Source organism: Halichoerus grypus, chromosome 14, assembly GCF_964656455.1.
Source record: "Halichoerus grypus chromosome 14, mHalGry1.hap1.1, whole genome shotgun sequence".
NCBI classification, from domain to species: Eukaryota; Metazoa; Chordata; class Mammalia; order Carnivora; family Phocidae; genus Halichoerus; species Halichoerus grypus.
The window spans coordinates 7402378-7425668 of record NC_135725.1 but is presented as its reverse complement, the minus strand read 5'-3'; the positions used below and the strand labels follow the sequence as shown (position 1 = coordinate 7425668).

General features: G+C 43.0%; 1 protein-coding gene and 1 long non-coding RNA gene across 8 annotated transcripts in view; one reads left to right on the top strand and one right to left on the bottom strand.

Annotated features, from left to right (window-relative positions):
* GLIS3 (GLIS family zinc finger 3) overlaps nucleotides 1-23291 on the bottom strand; it is a 439369-nt gene that overhangs the window by 114944 nt on the left and 301134 nt on the right. The window lies entirely within an intron of this gene.
* LOC118554370 (uncharacterized) lies at nucleotides 9638-10969 on the top strand. The gene is made up of 2 exons (XR_004926459.2): nucleotides 9638-9816; nucleotides 10403-10969. It is a non-coding gene; the product is annotated as an uncharacterized LOC118554370 (long non-coding RNA).

Here is a 23291-nt window from a genome sequence, read left to right as displayed (position 1 = left end):
TGGCAGCTGGCCTTTAAAAAATACATTTATAAGATTAAAAAGAAGAAGAAGGAAAAAGAGAAAAGAAAAAAAAGTATTTGTCTCCATAGCTCCCAATTTCAGGGCAAACTGACACTGACTTTAATGAAAGGGGTCAGTTTCAGACTTCTTTTTAGAACACAGAAGCCGTGCAAGTAATTGGTATAATTAGCAGTTTAGATATGCAAATCAAATTCAAACTTGAAATGACTGAGTTGGAAAAGCAACCTCAACAGGAAAGAGAAAAGGAGGGAGAGAAGGAGAGGAAGCAGCGTGAAGGCCGCACGTCCGTCCTTCTGGATTAACTGGAGGTCAGCCGAAGGCCCAGCAGAGACAGACAGACGAGGACGCTGCTGCGCATGTTAAGACAACCGGGAGGGCGAGAGGACAGGTCCACCCAGAGGGAGAGAATTTGGAGAATGACAATCAACAAGGCAGATCTGTAACTCCTGTCCTATTTAGAGCTCTTGCTTGCATGCTCTCTGAACTTGTGGTATTTATTATTTTTCTAATTTGAGCAAACCATGTAAGCTTTTGGCACCTCAAAAAATAAAATCCTATGGCCAATAAAAATGTTTATTCAAGGGGAAAAAAGTTAGCTTAAGAGCATTGGCTTCCTTCTTTACTCGCCGCCTGACTGCTGGGAAGTGGTGGTGGGCCTCGCTCGTTGCTCTTCTGCTGGTCTGGGGCCCACTGGGTCGAGGCCTACTGGAACCAGAGCCTCCGAAGGGCAGCACCCTTTGGGGGATCCCAAAGTGCAGGGGATCCCATGGCACTCTCTGATCTTCTGGACCCAACCAGGCTCACCCAAATTGAACTTTCTTTGCACATTGTATACTTCCTTCATACTATTTACTCATATGCCATTAAACAAGATTTTCAGGAATCATCTGTGCAATGTCTATCTCCTGAGTTCTGCATCTATCTTGTCTACCCCTCTGCTTCCAGAGCCTAGCACAGTGCCTGGAACTCGCCAGGCCCTCAAAGAAGGAATATGACAAAATCTGGGACTGATGTGTAATGTCAGGTCCCATCATCCAAGTGTCAAAGCTACTCTCTATCATCGTTTAGTGAATGATCAAAAACCAACTATCTGAAGTTATCAGGTAATTATGTGGAGACAATGTGTAGGACCTGAAACAATCACATGCCAAGTGGTATCTAGGACAATGCTTCTCAGACTTTAACGTGCACACAAATCTCCTGAGGAATTTGTTATAATGCCAACTCTGATGGGGGAGGTCTGGATTGGGGCCTGAGAGTTTACTTTCCTAAAAAACTCCCAACACATCCTGGTCCTGCTGGTCCTCAGGCCACGCTTTATATGGGAAGATTCCAGGAGGCCGAACTGACAACCTAAACACAGCTTTTATTCCACGTGAATCTTACTTATTTTGCATTAAGAAAACCCTACAATGTGATCGTTGTCTGGGTGGTTCCTGGTTTAGATATTCACACAGATGTCTGTTTGGAAGGGAAGAAAGATCACCATTTCTTGGTTTTCTCTGGGACTTGGGATCTGTACTACATATATTCTCTGGTGAATTCTGTATCTCGCTAGAAAATTTAGCCATGTCTTCATTATCCCAGTGAAAGTTTCGCTTGTGTCAAGGGAATTCGGCCAGGAAAAAAAAAAATGAACGTGGATTTTTCTATAGGGCACTCTTTATGATAAAATATTTCAAGAATATTTGTCTTTCTTTAGCTCTTTGGAGAAATTAGTGCATATGGAGGATGAAGGTGTTTATAAAATACAGTGGGTCCTCTTTATTAAGATTTCCTTCCATTTCTGTAATCAGTGTCACACAGATCTTTTTTCAAGTTTCCAAGCCATTGTGAAAGCCTGAAATGGGCTGATGGTTATTGATATTTTGATCCTTTACACCAACTTCCACATCAATTAATATTCAATGATTTCTTCATAAAGTGACAGAGTTTGGGTGGTTTTCTCAAACAGTGACATAACAATGTAGATGTGTTCTGCACGGAATATCTGAATGTCTCTTTCTAAATACAGGCTTGCCTCACACCACAAAGCAAAGAGCTGATCCATATTTAATTATTTTCCTATGGATTAAAGGTAAATAGCTTTAAATATGTTTTCGATAACAATTCTTCTGCTAGTACTTGATGGGGCTCTCCTGGAAGAATACTGTCAATGGTAATTAAATGTGTTCATTACGTATTTGCCTCCTCCACCTTCAACACACACACGCGCGCGCGCACCCATTTGCTAAAAAAGTCAACATGTGGCTTTATGTCTGTGGTACACCAATCAACATATCAAAATCCAAATTTAGAATCCTAATTCACAATACCATTTTTTTCCCTTTTTTCTCCTCCTCACTTGGAGTAAATTAAATTCAGTCTTTGTTGGAAGGAAATGTAAAATGTGTTTCACACATACATTTAACACTAATCTGTTCTCCCTACCTTAATTATGCTTTGAATTTCTGTGGGATCTGATATTCCAGGGACTCAATTTACTTTTATAAATATTCATTGATTCTCCCCTCCCACCCCATCTCCATTAGTGCTGCTAACCATTACCCTCCGTTTTGCATTTGGAGAAACTGAGGCACCAAGGAGGAATCTAAGGCTTGTCACTTAACACAACTATAGAGCTGAAAATGTGACTTAGAAGCCCCATCTCATAAAGGGGCAACCCTCCCCTGAAGCTTAGAAATAATGGTACAATGTTCCAGGATTAAACCAGAGGCAGCCTGCTCATATTCTAGGCACAGCTATGTTCCTTATTTTTTCTTTTCCCTAGTACAAAGTGCAGTAACAGAATAGCTGCCCTGTGGTTAAAGAGAAATGATTACAGAAAAGAACAGTTGGAGAAAACAAGGCAAAAGTACTTGGATTTTAGTCAGTGGGAGTCCATCACAGTAACTAATGGGCTGAGAATGTTTCTATTTTTTCACCGAGTAATCCATATGCAAATTTCGTGCAGTATTCAATATGCACTTCCAAGCTCAGTAAATGTTTTCTATTCTTTTCTGCTTCGCTCTCTCAGCTTTTTCCAATTAGGCCCTGTTTATTTAGAAAAAAGAAAATGTCTAAAGAAAGGATTAAGCTCTGTATCTTATGGAGAAAGAATGAATATCAGAAATTCTTTCAGGATGCATTCTTTACTCATCCTCCCCACTGGGATGGGTAATGAGAATAAAGTAAAAGGAGGATGAAGCTTTTTACTTCATTTGGTTTATTCAGCTGAAAACATGCCTTTGACTCTCTGGAATTAAATCCAAAATTCATGACAATTCAAACAATGGTGCACATGGCATAAGCCTGTGGGTAAAAATAAATAAATAAAAGAGAGATGTGGAAGCTCAAAAGGACCCACCTGGGGAGCATAAGTTCTGCAAAAGCAAAAGAATTCGGGACGTGGAGGGGACAAGGGGACAGGCTGGGGAGAGCGAGCACAAAGGGCCGAAGCCAGCAGCTGCATCGGATGAAGATGACCCAGGAAGCAGAACTGTACATGGGAGAAGTGACTCAAGTGGTGACCACCCCCCCTTCAGGGGTGCAGCGAGGGAGCATCATGAGTGCAAGTCAGGTCCTTCCATCCTGGACCACGACACTCAGGGAGACACGTGGTGTTCTGCCTGTCTCTTTCAGGATTGAGCACGACAGGTGAAGGTCGTTTTGTGCTTAAAAAAAAAAAAAGAAAGAAAGAAAGAAAGAAAAAGGCAGGCAGTTCAACCAAAGTTTGTCCATAAAACACCTGCACTCGAATTCCACGGAAGACCCAGGGATATTGGTGTCACGGAGTCTGAGAAGCACTTTCTGCCACTTGAGAAGGGCCTGAAGCTCAAAGAGATAACAAACACACAATATTTTACAAACTTAAAAGCATCCCAGCAATGGAAGAGGGCTCATGGGCAGCAGCTATGTTTGGCATTAGATTAAAGAACAGGAAATATCCAAGGTGCTTCTGGGATCTCAGAATAGATTCTTGCCCAACACGGTCGTGAGGACTTAGACACTTAACTCAGATCACTTCAACTCCCAGCACTTAGGGATTCCAAAGCCATCGGAAAAAATAATTGATAAACTATATTTCAGGACAAACTGGTCACCTGGTGACCGAATAATATGTCTAGTTCTTCAAAAGTCCCCATGTTGAGCTCGGTTGCTTAAGAGGTAGAGCAGAAAAAAAGCAAAATCTAGGGGCGCCTGGCTGGTGGCTCAGTGCGGGGAATGTACGACTCTTGACCTTGGGGTTGTGAGTTCAAGCCCCATGTTGGGTGCAAAGCTTACTTTAAAAAAAGGTGGGGGAATGTAGGAAAAGGAAGGGGTCAATATAATCAGCAGAGAGAAGTTCAAGTATCTCTTTAATTGCAGCTATGGGAAAGGGGAAGAACTTGACTGGAGTAGAACAAACACAAGCCAGTGGTTACGGCCACTCCATGGTCTGCTCCTCTCATGAATAGGTCCTACTACAATCTATATTCTCTGGGTTTAGCCAAAAAGAAAAAAAAGAAGAAGAAGAAGAAAGAAAAGACTTCTTCAACTCTGGTCAATCCACCTGTCTACATCATCCATTGTAAAAGAGAAAAAATCCTGTGGTGACGTTACCCAACGGTCATTTATAAAAGTTAAATTCTATTCTTCAATGCAGCCTTGAAAGAAAAAAATCACCTCCAATAGCTTTTTAAATTTTATTTTTAAGTTCCAAGACACAGCAATGCTCTCAAATTTCAATTCCTTAAGTCTCGAGCTTAGAGAAAAATAAACTAAACAAAAGCCTGCCAAAAATCCAGGCTAACTATTAAAATGTTACAAGCAAGTGCCCTGGGTTTGAGACTATAGTTGGTATCCAAATCAACAGAAATGTCCTGGACAGAAGCCTTCAGATCACCATGGAACAGGCTTTGATGCCCTTTGTCTAATTCTGTGGAGACCCAACCCTCAAGCAGAATATTTTTGGCCCATCAAATAAAGGCCTTTCCCAGAAAGCCAGAGGGCTTGGAGACATCATTCTGATTCTCAGCCCATTCTTAAGTAACTCAACACACTGGATCTAACTTCTAGCTTTAGGGTGCACCAAAAGACATTACATGGAGGTTTTTTTGTTTTTTTCTTTCTTTCTTTTTTTCTTTGATCCCAAAGACCAGTTATATTTTTTTTTCCTTTCATTACCAAACTGGCTTTTTTTTTTTTTTAAAGATTTTATTTATTTATTTGACAGAGAGAGACATAGCGAGAGAGGGAACACAAGCAGGGGGAGTGGGAGAGGGAGAAGCAGGCTTCCCACCGAGCAGGGAGCCCGATGTGGGGCTCCATCCCAGGACCCTGGGATCATGACCTGAGCCGAAGGCAGACGCTTAACGACTGAGCCACCCAGGCTCCCCACCAAAGTGGCTTCTTCCTTCAGCCAACTCTGAATAAACCCCCAAAGAGTCATTCCATTACAGAAACAGCCTTGCACATAAGAGGGCTGACCGTGTGCTTTAACAACTCTGGATATTTCGTCTTTGGCTGGCTTTTTCTTCTGCAGTATCGCTGAAACCACCAGGGCTCCCCAAAAAGGGAAGATTTCTGCCTCACCTCTCGGGCACATCAATAACGAGAACAATCCACAGGTGCAGGCACAAGCTGATTAAGCCCCTGCATCTTCCCTGGCAAAGCGTCTAAAAACTCCATCCCAAGAACCTTCCCTGGAACTCACAGCATGGCATACGCGGTTGGAGCTAAAACCTGAAACATCTTTTCTAGGCCTCTAAGCCACCTGCCTCCCACTGTGCTGCGGAATGGGAAGAAAATCTCGAAGTGGCTCCTTATCTGTGTATCTGTTCTCTCTTTGAAGGTGTGGCCTCGGGGTCTCAAATGGAAAAGCAGGATAAAATCATTCTCCAGCAGTGGGTTTGGAGTGCTTGCCTGGGAGTATCTTACACTGCCTACACATCAAACCTGTTCTTGTTTATGCAGCAATCGATGTATTTGGACTGAATCACACTTCTCCAGTTTGGCGGCCTCGCCAATTAATGTCCTCTGCTTTCACCTTCATAATTAGCACATTTAAAAGCAGACTATAAAAATTTCTATTGAGGTGGCACTGAGTCTGTTTGCACGAGGAACAAAAGCCCAAACTACAGGGAGTTCAAGATGAGCCTCAGGATGGAATTTGCATACTGCAGACTCCTCAACCAAGAGACCGATCCAGCCGCCCTAAGGACATACCACCAGGGCAGCACCAACACAGAAAAGTGGATCCTCACCCCAGAGGCAACACAAGAGAACAGTGATTTTAAACAGAAGCCATATTTGGAACCTTGCTATTAGGCACATATATGTATGCGTCACCCTCCTGGAAAACAGACCAAGAAATCTCAGCACCCACAGAACTCTTGGTGAAGTTTCTTTAATGCTCATCCCTAGTCTGGTTCACGGGCATAAAGGCAAGAGCTTCTCGGCGTGTCTCCTTTTGTCTTAGACCTTGAGCGTTTACGTCGCCCGCTCGGTCCACACAGACTCGCACTATGGATGTTGTAGATGGTGCACAGTGTTTGCCTGAGATGCGCACGTCGCAGACGCAGCCTCTGGGGAAGGGGAAAAGAAGGCCCAACAAAGGGATCGTCACGGATTATGAGTCAGACCTTCAGTGCTGGAATATTCTGCAGCAGTAAATGTTATTCTCCTGAAGTTCTTCATAAAGAGCTGATCGGTCGTGGAAAGCTGCGACAGCTCCACTCCCCCAAATCCCGGCTTTTCCACCAGAATGGTGTCACAACAGTGCCTTCCATCCTCTCAGTCCCCTGAAAACAGCTTTTGCAGGTAAATATCTGCTGGATACAAGCACCAAGCCCTCAAGTGAACAAACGCCCGGTTCCGAGTTTCCACCAACCTCCACATGCTTGTCCCCACAGGTAACACCACAAGAAGGCTTTCTGAGGATGAGGGGAAGAGAAAGAAAGTGCCATTTTATTGAGCAGCTAGTTTGTGCCAGGCCAGGGGCCAGGGGCAGTCCCAAAGCTTTCCTAAATTAATTCTATTTTTAAAAAGTCATGACTCGTTGGGCCCTTTTTCCTAGCGAACAAGTGGAGGCTCCAAGAAGGGAAGCAGCGATGCCCAGGGTAACGCTGGTTGGGGTCGGAGTCAGTCTGATGCGGATGTGCTTACAGAGCCCCTCGTTCTTTCCATCCCACCCCACTAGCCCGAGAGCCCTTCGTCAGGCTCCTCACGCGCAGGGCCCTGGCTTCCATGCGATTCGGTCACTCATCCCAAGGGGGACGGGGATGGGGAGGGTTGGCTCTGACTCTGGGCGCGGTGCTGTAGGCTCTCTGCACAGGAAGGTGAATGGGGCTGGGGTCCTTGCCCTCAGAGAGCTCGCCCAGTTAGGGGGCCATGTAAACAAACAGATGCAACAAAATGGCATAGACTTAAAGACAGACACAGACTGGGGGGATCTGGGATGATACCACACAGGAAGTGGGTGCCAATGTATGAATAAGAGTTCAGTGGGCATGGCAGGCACTTGGGGAGATCCAGGCTGAAGGAAGATGGCTGGCAAAGAACCAGAGGTGGGGAACAGACAACACGCTGCAGGAGCTGGCCAGGAGGGAGCGGCAGGAAGTCCACGCTGGTTCAAGACAGAGCAGGAGGCCCAGGACAGGCTGTGGTAAAGGCTGCAGGACAGCTCTGAGCCGCACTCCGCACTGGGTACATTGCTTTGTTTTCAGTAGGCATAAATATAGGTTTGAAAATGAAAAGCAGAACACATATCTGCTCTGACTAAAATGCTCCCCGGGCGTCCTACTGTCCTCAGAGTAAGACCCAATCCCTCTCTGCAGGGGGTCGGCCAGCAAGGCCACATGATTGGGCGGCTGACACGTCTCGGGCCTAACGTCCTCACAAGCACGGCAGTGGCTTTCCCGAAGACACAGAAGGCCCTTCCCACCTCAGGATCTTTCCACGCCATTTCTTCTGCTCGAACACTGGCCTCCACCTCTTCCCAGGAATGGTTTCTTCTTCTTAGGTCTCGACTCCATTACCACTCATTCCAGGACGCGTTCCCTGACCACTTTCTCTTCGGTGGCTTAACGGCTACAGTGAATTGAATTGCATGCCCCTCAAAATTCCACATGGGAATCCTGACCCCTCCGTTCCTCAGAATGTGACTTTATTTGAAGACGGGGTCTTTACAGAGGTAATCAAATCAACATGAGATCACTGGTGGGGGACAGTGAGAGGGGAAGGCTGATCCAATATGGCTGCTGTCCTCACAGAAAGGGGGAATTTGGACATACAGTCTCACATGGAGGGAAGACAAAGTGAAAATATAGGGGAGGATGGCCATCTGCAAGTCAAGGTGAGAAGCCCGGAACGGATTCTTCCCCCCACAGCTCTCAAAAGGAATTAACCCTGCTGATGCCTTGACTTCAGACTTGTAGCCTCCAGAAACGGGAGACAATCAATCTCTGTTATTTAAGCCACCCAGTTGGTGGCACTTGCTATGGCAGCCCTCGCAAACGAATACACCTGCCCCGTTCCCTACGTATTTCCTCCATAGTACTTGCCGCCATCTTGTGGAATCATATGGTTTACTTATTTTTCTATTCCTGTAACTACCCACTAGAATGTAGTCTCTATGCAGGCAGGGGTCTTTTCTTGCTTTGTTCATCTTATTCCCTGACTCCAACACATAGGAGGTTCACGATAAATTAACAGTAAGTTAATGAAAAGACTGTGTTTGGGTGGGCTGTGACTGACAGTCTGAACCTGTGCTTGTCTGCGGGGCCTCCCCACTCCGGGCAGATGCGGGAGAGCTAGCCCGTGGCGCCCCAGCAGAACCTGCCAATGGTGAGATCAGCATCGACCACTGGTGCCTTACAAAAATTCTCATTTTGCTCTTTGCCCAAGTTTTTTGTACGAACATAGTTTGAAAGATCCAGTTGTTTCTTTCAGTGTCCTGATGTCCCGCCAAACCAAATTCAATTGATTGAAATATAGCCTGCTGATGCTTTTGTAAGGCTGGAGAAGTGGATGGCAACCTTCCACCCCTTTGCTGAATGGTGTAATTGGCCTGCCATAGAGAATTGGGGAATTTTAACACATTCCCCATTTGGCTGAGCTCACCAATTATTCCCCAGTTGCTATCAGAGCCACAGACTTTTCTTCTTTGGGGTCATTAAGCTTGTCAAAACTAATTTGTCACCACAACTGCTGACCCTCATTGCTCTGACAGAAGCACGAGGATCGCCCTAAACAGGCTCTTGCGTTACAAGGAAGTGAACGGTTCAGCAGAGCTCACTGTGTTCTTGCCGTATGGCTTTAATGGCCTTTTGACCCCAGAAGATGTGGAAACTATCCCATAATTGACCAGGTCTCAAAAATCCATGTATTAATCACTTTGGTGTCATAAAATCTATACCTATATCTATAAATAAACAAGTGAAATGAATAAGTGCTTGGAATACAGGCTCGAATCTGAGATGTGACCAAAACTATGCTATTCTTGGGCTTGAACAAAACCCGAACGCATTCCATGTTCTCTGCATGCAACCCCCTGATGGAAGTCAGGTGGAATGAAACACGCCATAAATCATGGATCCCTAATAAGCCAGTCAGAATAACATTCTTTGAAAGTTTCTTGATTGTAAATGCAAAAATATTCCAAAATCAAGGTTGCCAACATTCAACAGAACGAAGGAGACTCGCCGTGAGGAAATAGCGTTCTGTTCTGAAGCGGTACTTTGTGGGCTCACCCAGATTGAGACTAGTCACTAACCATTTGCCGGAGTTGGCAGGTTTCGTGGGTCTCCATGCAAATCTCTGCACAATCAGACAAAGGTAAGAACAAGTCTATTAATTTCAAAACCACACAGGGAGCTCTGCAGACTGCAAAGCGGGCGGTGGGAAGGCTGCGTTAACTCTTTCGGGCTCGAGCGCACCATTTGATCCGTGAGCCGATGTAACCTGCCCGGGGAGGTGAGGATCTCAGCGTCTCTTGATGTATGTAAATGTGCGATCTGAAAATAGCAGTGTCCAAGAACCTCTGTCTTTTCTCCTTAAAGAGAGTCAACTCTAAGTACAAGTGAGCTTAGAGTAACTGGCTGCTGCGAAATTTTCTTGGTCGGGCTCTGAGTTAGACACGACGGTGACCTTTGTAAATAAAAAAAGGGGAACTGCAAATACCTGATGCTCCCGCTCATGCCTCAGTGGTTTCTTCCCCCGAAATATTCATTCCCTCCTTTTAAAATGGGCAGTGGCTCCCTAATGAAAATGAACACTGTAAGTGTGCAACTGGCGAAGGGGTTCAAGGTCTTGAAAAATGGCCAAGCCTTTGGTTGTTTATTTGTATTTATTCAAACAAACTGGGTAGGCTCATAGCTGGGCACTGAAGTCATGCCTCTGAGCAGTTTTTGTTTGCTTTCAGGTTGAGAACTGCCTATAGGACCAGACCAGCTGAGGAGCAGTGAAGAGGGAAGAGATGACAAAAAGCCGTGGAGGCCAGAATCTCACGGGAGCCGCAGATTTAGCTGAGTTCTAATGATGTCACTCCAGCTCTACTCGAGCGACAGGGATCCCCCACCCCCAGACTCTGCATTTTCAGTGAGGAGTAAGCTAAAAACTTGGCAATCTCAGAGTCACAAAGTCCTGAATTGGCAGCCAAGATCTAGATGTGAATTTTAAGTTGTTTTCTACCCAAATGTCCAACAAGATCTGCTGTGATTGAAGAAAGGGAAAAAAGAGAGATTTATTGATATAAAAAAAGCCGCATTTCAGAGTTGCCAGGGCTAATCAATAACCGGAATTTCACAAAAGACCATGTTAGGGTCAACAACAGGAAGGACACACATATAAAGGCAAGTATAATTACATGGTATAAATAAGGGGAGGCTGCCAGAGTCTGCACGTTGCCAAATGCCTCAAATATTCATGTTCTTTGAAAGACTTATTTTTGTGTCTATGGAGGATGAATAAACCTCGCTAAAAAAAATCAGGCTCTTCCCAAACCTTTGCTCATTTCTGGAATTGAACCCTTTTGCAGGTTCTGAAATGTTTCACTTTGTTTTTCATTAATCTGACATGTTCACACATCCCCTGTGCTTCTGGAGCTCAGCACAACCCTGGTAGCGGGCGCGCGAGCACAGCGGGGCAAGGACTGCTCCCACAGTCTTGCTGGCCCCGCTGCAGATATGCTGCTGGTTCTCAGGAGCCACGAAGGCAAACTCCGCACCCCCCATGAAGCCCGAGTTATCGCAGGGAACCAGAGACGTCCTGGTGGATGGCCAAGTACGATCCCATCTCCAAGCCCTTGGTGACTTAGCCAGAGTTCAAGTCCGCTCTGTGCTTGGGACTACCCTTTGGTACAGACATCGAATATGAAGAACCCCGGCCGCTTTAACTAAAGGGGGCTTTCTCCTTGGTCCTAGGCTCCACATCCCTAGAGCACAAGGGCCATTTAAGAGCCAAGCTCTGCTTTGTGGCTCAGCTGTAGAAATGCAGGGAAAGCAAAGGGTGGTCTCTCTGCCAACTCAGATCGATAATATCGTGGTAGGGCTTTGGTTGGGTGGGGGCTGTCCTTCGGGGAGACAACCAAGGACCATGTTTGCAGTACAGAGTGTAGAAAAGCACACGTCGTTTGGAGAGTTTGGAGACCATGCATGGCAGGGCCTTCTGTCTCCCTTAAGTCCGTTTTCGGTTTCATTTCTGAATCTGATTGCCATGAGGCTGCGATGAGCTGCATATGGTATCCCACTGGTACACTGGGCACTCTTTTCAATCTGTGCAGGTGTATGGATGGCTCCGGGCTGCCGGGCTCGTCTTAAGGCAACAGTGGCATCAGTACACTAACTGGTAGAAGTCTCTGGTAGCTGGAGGTGTTTTCTAAGCAGAAGGCCCAGAGAGACTGCTGGGCTTCAAGGTATCACTGCTGGCCGCGGCCATTAGCTCCAAGGAGAGGACGTATTGTGTTTACCAGAGATTGATGGGGCTAATTTACAGAATCATCAGTAAAAGCTGCATACCTCCTCAGACTCTCACATAGCCTTTTGTAGACAGAAAGATAAATCTGAAGCTCAGAGCGAGCTCATTTAATTTTCACCTGACAGCCAGTAATAACAGAAGCATCATATAAAGGTTATGTTTCAATGAAAAAATCTATTACTGGGCATACAAAACACACTTGCATTAATTACATTTTCTTTGCACTGCACTTGACAAAAGGTCAGAAATTACAAAAAAAAAAAAAAACCCAAACCCAGGGAGAACATAAGAAGTCTATTATCTGAAATTTTCTTTTTCTAATTCCCCAGGAATTTACTCACACATTCTGTACTTTAATTAGTGACTATGTTTAATTAAATCTGATGTTCTGAAGATGACTAGCCAAAAATATTACCAGGCATATAACAAGGATCAACTATTCTCCAACAGATAATGTTTCTACATTTCCGAAGTTGCCCATGTCTAGAACATACCTTGCCTGTCAGGCTGGGATATTTGAAAAGAACAAGAGACAGGAACAGCATCTTTTCATATTTTGTCTTCACAAAAGGTTATCAGGTGAAATGATTTAAAATAGACAATGTCGAGGCCCTGGTATTTTCAGAGTTTCAGGGTGGTAGTGGGTTAGGAAGGTGAAGTCATGTTTTTTTAAGGGAATTATGGTCCTTCAACTTCAAAAGTTATAACAATTGAGGGAGATCTTAAGGGACAGGAAATTTTCCTCAACTAAGAACTCTCCAGGAGGGTAATAGGCTCAGGGTTTTGCTCTCACTTAGAAGTCAGATACAAATAATTCTGTTCCCCTAATCTTAGTCCTGCTAACTGTCTCTTGTGTGATCTTAGACAAACTTAAAAAAAAAAAGTCATCAAAATACTCTTGAGGGCAACAGTTTTCACACTTGAAAAGAAAAATAATAATAAATCCCTCCTAAGTTTTAAGCATCACAGAATGCTTAACAGTACATGGTAGATACTAAAAAAATTAGTTTCCTCACATCTCAACACAATAAAGGCCATATATGAAAAATTCACAGCTAACATCATACTCAATGATGAAAAACTGGAAGTTTTTCCTCTAAGACCAGGAATAAGACAAGGATGTCCACTCTCATCACTTTTATTCAACACAGTAATGGAAGTCGTAGCTACAGCTATCAGACAAGAAAAAAAAAAAAGGCATCCAAGTTGGTAAGGAAGAAGTAAAATTGTCACTATTTGCAGATGATAACATAGCAAATCCTAAGGATTCCACCAAAAAACTATTAGAAGTAATAAATGAATTCAGTAAAGTTGCAGGTATAAAATTAACATACCAAAATCCATTGCATTTCTACAGTTGCATTACAACACAGTAGCAGAAAGAGAAATTAAGAAAGCAATCCTATTTACAATTGCACCAAAAAGAATAAAATACCTAGGAATAAATTTAATCGAGGAGGTAAAAGACCTATACTTTGAAAATTATAAAACACTGTTGAAAGAAATTGAAAATTACACAAATGGAAATATATACCATGCTCACAGACTAGAAGAACTAATATTGTGAAAATGTCTATACTACCCAAAGTAATCTACAGATTCAATACATCCTTATCAAAATATGAGTAATATTTGTCACAGAACTAGAATAATCCTAAAATGTGTATGGAGCTACAAAAGACCCTGAAAAGCCAGAGCAATCTTGAGAAAGGACAAAGCTGGAGGTACCACAATTCCAGATTTCAAGCTATACTACAAAGCTGTAGTAATCAACAGACTATGGTGCTGGCACAAAAACAGATATATAGATTAAAAGAAGAGAATAGAGAGCCCAGAAATAAACCCATGCTTATATGGTCAATTAATGTGGGGAAAATAAAGTCTCTTCAATAAATGGTGTTGGGAAAACTGGACAGCTATATGCAAAAGAATGAAAATGAACCACTTTCTTACACCACACACAAAAATAAAGTCAAAATGGATTAAATGTGAGACTTACACCATAAAACTCCTAAAAGAAAACACAAGCAGTAATCTTTGGACATTAACCTTAGCAATTTCTTTCAGGACTTGAGCAGACCCTGGCACACGCTGCGTGCTCAGTGTATAACTGTTAAGTGAATGCCTTGTCAGGACTGATAAAATTCGCCAGTGTCTAAATAAGACCATGACTTTCTTCAGAGCCACCCTGGGAAATGACTATTGTAATTGGCAGGAGCAAAAAAGTTTATTCGATTAAATAAAGAAAAATATTTATTAAGCAGATTCCAAAAATTCTGGGGTGGTAGTAAATTAAACAGGTGTTAGTGGACTGAAATGGACTATTGAAGCAAAGCTGTTTTTTCTCAGATAATGCTAAATGATGATGTAAGAAAAAAATGTCCCATGAACTGCTCAGGCAACTTCTAATCGACTTTCTGCAAAAAATTCAGATCTTGAGGACTCTTTGATCAGGTACACGATTTTTTTAAAAAAGATTTTCTTTCTTTATTTGAGAGAGAGAGAGAAAGAGAGAGAGTGGGGAGAGGAGCAGAGGGAGAGGGAGAGAGAGAATCCCAAGCAGACTCCACGCCAAGCACAGAGCCCAACGCCAAGCTCGATTTCCCAGCCCTGAGATCATGACCTGAGCCAAAATCAAGAGTCGGCTCAACCAACCAAGCCACCCAGGGGGCCCCGGTACACGGCTTATATAGTATGTGCAATTCTTCTTGGGCACTTAGCAAATAAGCCCGGTTAAAGATCGATCTGTCTGCCGGCACCTGGCTAACTCACTTTCAGTCACTATAATGCACCTAAACATAGTTCTTTCAGTCCACTTTTCTTTAAAAGTTCTCTATCCTACTGAAATATCAATATTACTATTTAAGAATAAATGTACCGGTGTGTTTATTCCTTCCTGTGTTATAGGTGCAGAAAAACAGGACATAGCCTGAATCCTTAGTAACGATACCTCGATACCGTGGGCTGGGATGCAGCTAGTAAGAAGAATGGGTTAGGACTACTTAACGGACCTGGAGAAATGTCTGTAACATACCGCTAAAAGAGAAAAGCAATGTGCTGAGAAATAAGCATAGTACAACCCTATTTTTATAATAAAAAAGAAAAAAACCGTATGTGTGCATGTTTGTATGTTTCTATAACCATCAAGAACGTTCAGACACGCAGCAAACTGTTAACACTTATTACTTTAAGGGGGGCTGCTTCTGGGGGCAGGAGGTGAGGAAAACACTTTCTCCATTGTTATGAGCAAACATTGTTTTGCTGTTTGAAAAGAAAAATCCCATAAATGGTATCTTTGAAAGGCACAGTTCTACTTTCCATTTTTCAGATGAGCTTCCTTCTCCCTCCCTCCCCACCATAAATCTAAATTAATATGGTTTTGCCAAATGTGGGCTAAAATATTATGTGGATTATAGAGACCTCTGGGTTACTTAGGTTTCAGAACTGGATTTCAAATTCACAGTGCTGGTGTAAGGGAATGAAGATGTTGGCAGTGTGATTTTATCAGGCAGCAAGAGTAGCCCGATGTTCGGGATAAAACCTCACCTTCACTGGCTCTCTGAGTTTCCCTAAGTGAATTGGGCAGGGAAATAGGGCCAATGCTTACACTCAGTCTGGCACGCGGATGAAAGGATATGCAGTCCAACAGCCCTGGTCTCAGTACTCCCTGTTGTCCAATTCATTAAGACAGAAGACTTATCAGTAGAGCAGCAAAGGAGATTGGAAAAAAAAAAAAGGAAATAGCATTTTCGGCATCACAAAATGAAACTGACTGTACACATATATGAAAAATACATATTTGCGTGATAAGCCTCCTATAAAAATGCTTATTAAAGGTACATTTGCGAAGATGTTTGATTAAATGACACAAATGCACGTGGACGCTCACGGCTAAGTTTTTCCCCTTTCATAAGCTTTTGTTATTCTTGTCAATTTCATCATGACTCTTTTAAAAATAAAGCTTTTAAGTATTACATCCAAAAACCACATCAATGGTCTGATACAGCTCGATCAGTTATTGCAAACTGAACACACTCATGTAACCACCACCTACATCAAGAAATAGAACCTTTCATTGTGATTTGTAAAAGAGATCGAATCTTTAATTTCAGGGACCAAAGTCTGAATTACCAAATACATTTGGTGTATTTAAGCAGTTATTCCATCCGCTGGGATTTAGACTGGGCTGTCTGGGTAAAATTTAAATATGAGTGAGCGAGCCAATTTAAAATGACTCCACAGAGTCTAGAGACAAAACGTCCCTGGAAAGATGAGTTAAGACTCCATCAACACGGTTTGCCACCACTCTTTTCCATTGTGTCACAACACAGGCTGTCAAGACCGATGACTTGCTCATGTTGGAGTCACACCACTCAAGCCAAACTTTTGACTCATCCCTGGGTTCATTTTTACCCCTAAGCTTCCTTTGTCACCAAGGTATAGGGCCATGAAATGCATGTGACCTGGCACACTGAACAGAGCCTCACTGTTCAACGGAGGTAAAACAGACGATTAATTTGTCAGCACAAAGTGAAGACTCAGAAGCCCGGAATATCAATCTCTTGTTCAATCTGTTATTCTTTCTTTGGATAAAAGGCTGCTTACAATCCACATTCAGGTTAGAAATGCAGTAGTTCAAAAGTGAGCAGACCCTGCATACTCTCTATACCTGACAAGAAATATCTCCAGAGAAGAACAGGTCTGGGGAAAGGATTTATCAGTGCCCACTGTTTCCACCCACAGTAGATCCTCTTTGGGTCTTGCTCCTACCAGATGCATGGGGATTTGCTGACTTGGTCAGAACTGACATAAGGCAATCAGAATCAATGCCACGAAGGCAAAGATCTCAGGAGCTATAGAGCATTTCTGTGATTGTGCTCTTAGCTGTGCTGAAAACTCTGGAAGGCCGGGACGGCTCTTTGACTCTGGAGATCTCTTCTTCTCCACCAAACAGAATGACTATGAAAGAGTCCTCAGCTTGCTGTGTATGAATTAACCAAAATAACTTGGGCCCTTTGTTTTTAAGTTCCATGCCCGCTTTGTTAGACCCGAATGGCTGCTTTCACAGTCACTCCTTATGACTGGAAAGTCAGGCAATGAGACCGTCTGTCCAGAAATGAGTCAACTCAGAAAGAGGCATTTTTTGAGTCCACTCTCAGGGAAGAAAGCTGGGCGAGGGGCTTAACATTGACTCTGCTATTTCCTGTGTCAAGACATGCCTGAGGACTTAGTGGGCAAATGCTACCTAGGAGGGAATATTTTAGTTAGAATTGTAGAGTAGGTCTGTATTCGCCATGAATAACACGCACCGCGTGGACACACCCTCACTCCTACTAATCAGGAAGTCGGCAATTCGGGTTCAGTTTTCCTCTCTGCTTAAGTGCAGAAAGCTGGCACATCAGGGCATTTGAAAACAATTATTAAGGGTGGTTTTCAGAGCTGATACGCATATATCACCGCCAAGTATCTGGTCCAGATCCTTCTACTTAAGCTCAGAGATTTCCTAAAGCAGAGAGTAAATAAGACCTTTGCTGTTTCATTGATGCTGGTAAAGATTTGGGACAAAAATTATCATAAATAAGATATTTTAATGGTGAAAAAATGCAAAAGTAATTTGATCTTCTAGTCCTTATATTACGAGCAGATAGTTTTGATTCTTCCCTGACAGAAAATGTTGTAATTTATGGAACATGGAGTCCAAAATGCAAATTTTTCTCTTTCCTAGTCAACTTGGGAAAACAAATGCATTATTTGGAGAAGAAATCACAATTTTATCAACCTTAAAGCTTGCCGTAGCCATTTTCTTAAAAACTGAGCAATGAGAGACCACCAATGTTATATGGCAGAACAATGATTCTTCACCAGGGGCGATTTTACCTCCGAGGACACATGTCGATGTCTGGAGACATTTTTAAGTTGCCACAACGGAGCGTGTGTGGATGTGGGAGGGAGTCAGGGCCCAGCCAGCACCCGGTGGGGAGAGGCTAGGGATGCTGGTAATACACAGCTCCCCAGACCTAAGAACGAACCAGCCCACAATGTCAGCAGTACTGGGGTCGAGAAACCCTAGCCCAGAGCGTGGCGATAGAAGACTATGTGTAGGAGCAGAAAAGGAGACTGCTTTCATCACGGAAATGCACATAAAACCCCCACTCCAGTCAACACAGTTCAGTTCTTCTGAACCTCTGAGAACACTTACGGAAGAAACACTCCAGTGCAGCACTGGAAAGGAAAGAGGGGCTTGGGAGGAAGACACACATGGATTCCAAGTAGGTTTCGAGGTTCAAAGGTGGCTGTATTCACCTTGCTGTCTGGCTGTGGTCTTTTGCAGTAAAAGAAAAAAATGGAAAGAAGAGAAGAGGAGAAGGGAAGGCAGAAGCTTTATGGTTTCCATCCTCACTGAAGAATAGCAGCATGGCAAAGTAGCCATGTTACTCCTCTTAAAATGAGGACATTTGGGGGCTCAGTTCAGACCCTTCCGGCCACACTAAGCACATCCTGTCTGATGTCACCTACCTCACAAGGGGCTTGAGGCTGAATTCCATTTTGTGTTTTAATGGTGCCACTGACACAAAGCGAGACTGGCTCATGATAAAACTGACCCAGCATTTAAAAAAGGAGTCATTATCCGATTTCTATGCAGTCATCATTTGCACCTAAAAATAGCATTCTTCCGAAATGAGACGATTCTAAATAAGCCATTGGGGGAAACTAATAACAGGTTTGTGAAAAGAAGAGAGGAAGGAGAATGAAAAAAGATTTATCACACAATTAAGACGCAGACACAAAACACGCCTGGACCCTGCTGGCATCATGACAACCAGGATGCGAAGCTGGGTCTAAATGCAAGAAATCAATTTGCGGTTTACACAGTGGCATGGTAGGTATGCGGTTATCGGGGGGGTGCACTGTAACTTTCCTATGTGAGGTATTTACATTTCAGCCTGTAATAACAGTTCTTCCAAAAAGACTGTCTTGTATTTAACTGACGATTTAGCTCCAGCAGTAGAATCCCACTGCATTTTAGGATCTTGCTGCCTTCCCAGAGTTGGAAGGAGGCAAGCTGACTCACACACACCTCACCCTTCTCTTTCAGGTCGGTGTTGGCCGCTGGGGGCAGCACTGTGGGGCTGAGGATGCCGCTGTTTTGAGCGGCACCCGTCTGCAGACATGAACTTGAGAAGCAGGCATGCCCCGGCTGTCTGTGGTACAGGACAGGCTTTTGTTCACGGAGGTGTGTTACGACACTTAACTTGCACGGGATGCAGTGTAGTGGGGGAACATTTCCTAACTCCACTAGTTTTCCTATCGAGACTAGAGTGAGGGGGTGCTCTCCTATGGAACACTGAACTAGTACATTAGCTATGAAGGGGGGGAGGGAGGGAGGGAGGGAGGGAAGAAATGGGTTTTGAGGAGTAATGCCTGATTTGGGAAGGATGAAGATGGATACAGCTCCATTTTCTCTCCCCTCCCCAGTACGGTTTTGAGGGCTTAAGACTGTTCTTCTCTGTTTTAGGATGAAATCTGTGCGTCTAACAAACTGCCCCAATTCTCTATTCCTCTAATGGAACTCTAAACTCCCCCCATTCTACACCCTTGTTATCGGTTACCTCTAGATCCTGTGAACAGGTGGGGCAGAATACAGTTGCTCAGGCCTGCAGGGCACGTTCGCTTCTTCAGGCGGTGTTACAGATAATGATGGGGGCTCCCCAAGGAAGCATGAACTTCCTCCTCAGTCTTTGGGGCCAGCAAACTTACACCTTATTTCTGATTTTTTAAAAATACTTGAAAAGAATCTATTATGAAAAACCAGAAACATATATGAAAGTAGAAAGGATGGGGGGGTTAACTACCAATCAGCTTCACCAACAATTATTAAAATTTTCCACATATGCCTCACCTATCCCTTTGTATTTCTAATAATTTTAGTAAATCCCATATAACTTGCCATTTCATGCCCACATAATTCAGTGTGCATCTTAAAATTATATAGATATTTTGTTACATAACTACAATGCTATTATCAAATTTAGCAAATTGTGGGATTTGCTAAATCTTGTGCTAGAACACAAGTTTTTTTTTATTAAGTTTTAACAATTAAAATTATCTCAAAATTATCTTTTCAACAGACGTTGTTTGAATCAGTTTCTTAAAAAGGTATGAACATAGCATTTTGTTGTTGTATCCTCTTAGTGTCTCTATTTCTAGGCTCTGGGCTAGTTTCAGAAGGTTTCCTGTCTGGTTTCTGATGGATGTTATCATGGGCCCAGTCATGTAGCAGATGAACTATCTTTAAGTGCTCTTACTTTGTTGAAGAACATGCAACGTGGCAGGGAAGCAGCCCTTAGGACTTAAGGTTATATTACTATTAGGATATTCTTCCTACCTGTGAGTTTAGCTTCCACCTTATATTTTCCTAGTATTAGTGAGTATATATTTATTCCTCAACTTGTTTCAAAAATGATTTAAGAGAGGGGTGCCTGGGTGGTTCAGCTGGTTAAGCGTCCGACCCTTGGTTTCGGTTCAGGTGGTGATCTCAGGGTTGTGAGATCAAGCCCCGCGCCAAGCTCCGTGCTCAGTATGGAGTCTGCTTGAGACTCTCTTTCCCTCTCCCTCTGTCCCTCCCTCCCCTCTCTAAAATAAATAAATAAATAAATAAATAAATAAATAAATAAATATTTTTAAAAAAATTATTTAAGAGAGACTTCACTTCTAGAAAAGATTTTAATTTTTGTATTGTAATAATTCTTCCCAAGATATATGCTTCAGTAAGTCAGGGTTGTTCTGGAAAATAACCTGCTTCTGACGGCAAATGCACATTAACCGCAAAGTTTAAGGGCACAGTCCTCCACAAGACTTGTCCTCACTTCTGACATTATCTGCAAGTTTAGAGGGTTCTCAAGAACCATCCTCAGGTTTGATAATTTGCTAGATGGACCCAAAGAACTCAATGAAAGCTATTATATTCATGGTTACAGATCATTCAGAAAATGAATACAGATGAAAATCATCCATAGGGAACAGCCTGAGAGGATTCCAAATATGAAAACTTCTGCTGTCCTCAGAAAACATTCATTACCCTCCCTGCATTGATACGAGACAATCCACACTGGAGTACCACCATCTTGGTCAGCTGAGCTTTGGTGTCCAGAGTTTTTCCTGGGGCTCCATTCTGTAGGCATGATTGATTGACTGCTCTCATGGCTGGTCTCAGCCACGAGGCTGACTGATATCACGAGACCCAAAGCCCTCACCCTAAATTGCACGGTTGGTCTTCTTGGCATAGCCTGTCCACCTTAAGGTCCAATGTGGCCACCTACCACTCTAAAAAAGACACTCCTATCAAGTATGACATATATTACCTCCCAGAACCCAAAGGCAAAGGAGATCTCTCACTGCGCAAGGCCAAGTTATTTATCGCACAAATTAATTTACTTGTTCTTCCTGACCATGCTAATCCTCACCTATTCCTCTGACTACGATACTTCACTATGGGAATAATTTTCACACAAAACTGCTGGGAAATTTTAAAATGAGAAGTAAATTATATCCAGCATTAGATATCTCTGATAATGTAAGAGTATGAAAATAAGAAGGTGACCTTCACATGATAGTTAAAAATAAAATGAGAGTTACAGAAGAATGGCTTGAAAAATATACACCATTTCAACTATGTCCTAAAAAAGGGGAAACAAAAATTTTCCAATGTTTTATTTTTTAATTTATTTTTTAAACTTTTACATGTTTACTTTCCTGTTGAAAGCTAACCAAGGTTTTGATTGTAATCTGTCTCAAGCCTCATGGACCTCTAGGTGAGATTTCTTAACAGAAAAGAAGCTTCTTATAAAAATCAACATTTTATGAACTCAGATCATTTGTGACTCCTGGAAGTGCAAAAAATAAGTGGACATATGGTACAAATTCTCACTCATTTCTACTTTATTTTGCAAGTGAGATGTGTAAAGCTCTTCAAGACCTTCTCTGCCATACACAAAAACAGACTAAAGATTTCAGAATTTACACCTTTTTTTTTTCTTTTTTTCTTGACGTGAAATTTTATGAATTACATACAGTGGCAGGTCAAGAACTGGGTTTGAACAAATTAATGAATGATTTCTACTGCACTCAACAAATTGATGAATATGAAGGAAGCATGGTTTAATTTCACCTTTTTTCTGCTTTACTAATCCATTTCTGGATCCAAACCCTTCCCCTGATGCATGGCCAGCCAACAGCCAGGTTCTGTTTCTATTCAATTGAAGCTTCTGGATTAACTTGTCTACATACGTGAAGAAGTAGTTACTTCCATAAAGAATCTCTGCTCCATTTGAAACTTTTCTTTCTTTGTGATTTTAATGCAGTTAAGGCACTGAGTGCGGCTAGGAAACCTCCCTACAGACACATGTGGCCTCCCTGCTATTTGCTAAAAGTCAGGCAGTTCCACTTGTGTCTTCAGAGAAAGCACTGGTTCTCTCTTTCCCAGGGCAGAGACTACATGGGAAATTTATAATGAAACTATCACGAGTTTAAAAGAAGAGTGTTCATATGTTTCTTCCACCTCGAAGTGTTAAAGACTATAGATTGCAGCTGAGGGGAAATTAAGGTCCCTATTTACACATTTCACGGAGCCTGTGAAGCTGAAAAAGAAATGAACCCAGTTGCAAAATTACACAGTTCGCTCAGGCAATTTCATTGTCTTATGTAGGCGAAAATGTCTTCTAATGTCATCAGCTAGAGAAAGGTGAATATTCAGGAATCAGAAAAGCAGCCAGAAATGTTAACATGAAAAAGGAAGAGAAGAAGAGAAGCGAGAGAAGAGGTGACAGGCTTAAAGAACATGAGGATGCACAGGGAGGATGAGGAAGGAGGAGGAGCAAAGTGGGAGGGAAGCCTCCTGAATCAGGGATCCTCAGCTGCACTGGGGGGGGGGGGGGGGCGGGGGGAGGTGAGAATGTCCTGGGGTTGCAGTGTAGTTTGAAAAAGGGCATTAGATATTATAAGCTTACATTCTGAATACAGAAAAATATCTTTCATTTTTGTAGCACAAACCTTGGCGAGTCCAGCTCTATAAAATCTTCTTCACTGGTGGAGATAAGCCTGTTCTAACCCAGCAGCCAAGAAGATTCTCAACAGGAGAGGGAGTGAGCACTCAGAGGAGGGAAGTATAGAACAAGTGCATCCCAGAGGGCACGGGAAGGGAGGGGAGGGCTGGGTTTACGCTCTTCAGAAGAGGGCATTCAGGTTTAAAAGGCTGAAAACCTGAAAAATACCACGAACACTTTTAGAACCCTGTTCCATAAGAGCCCTTACTGCAATGTCAAGGTAACCCTGGGGGC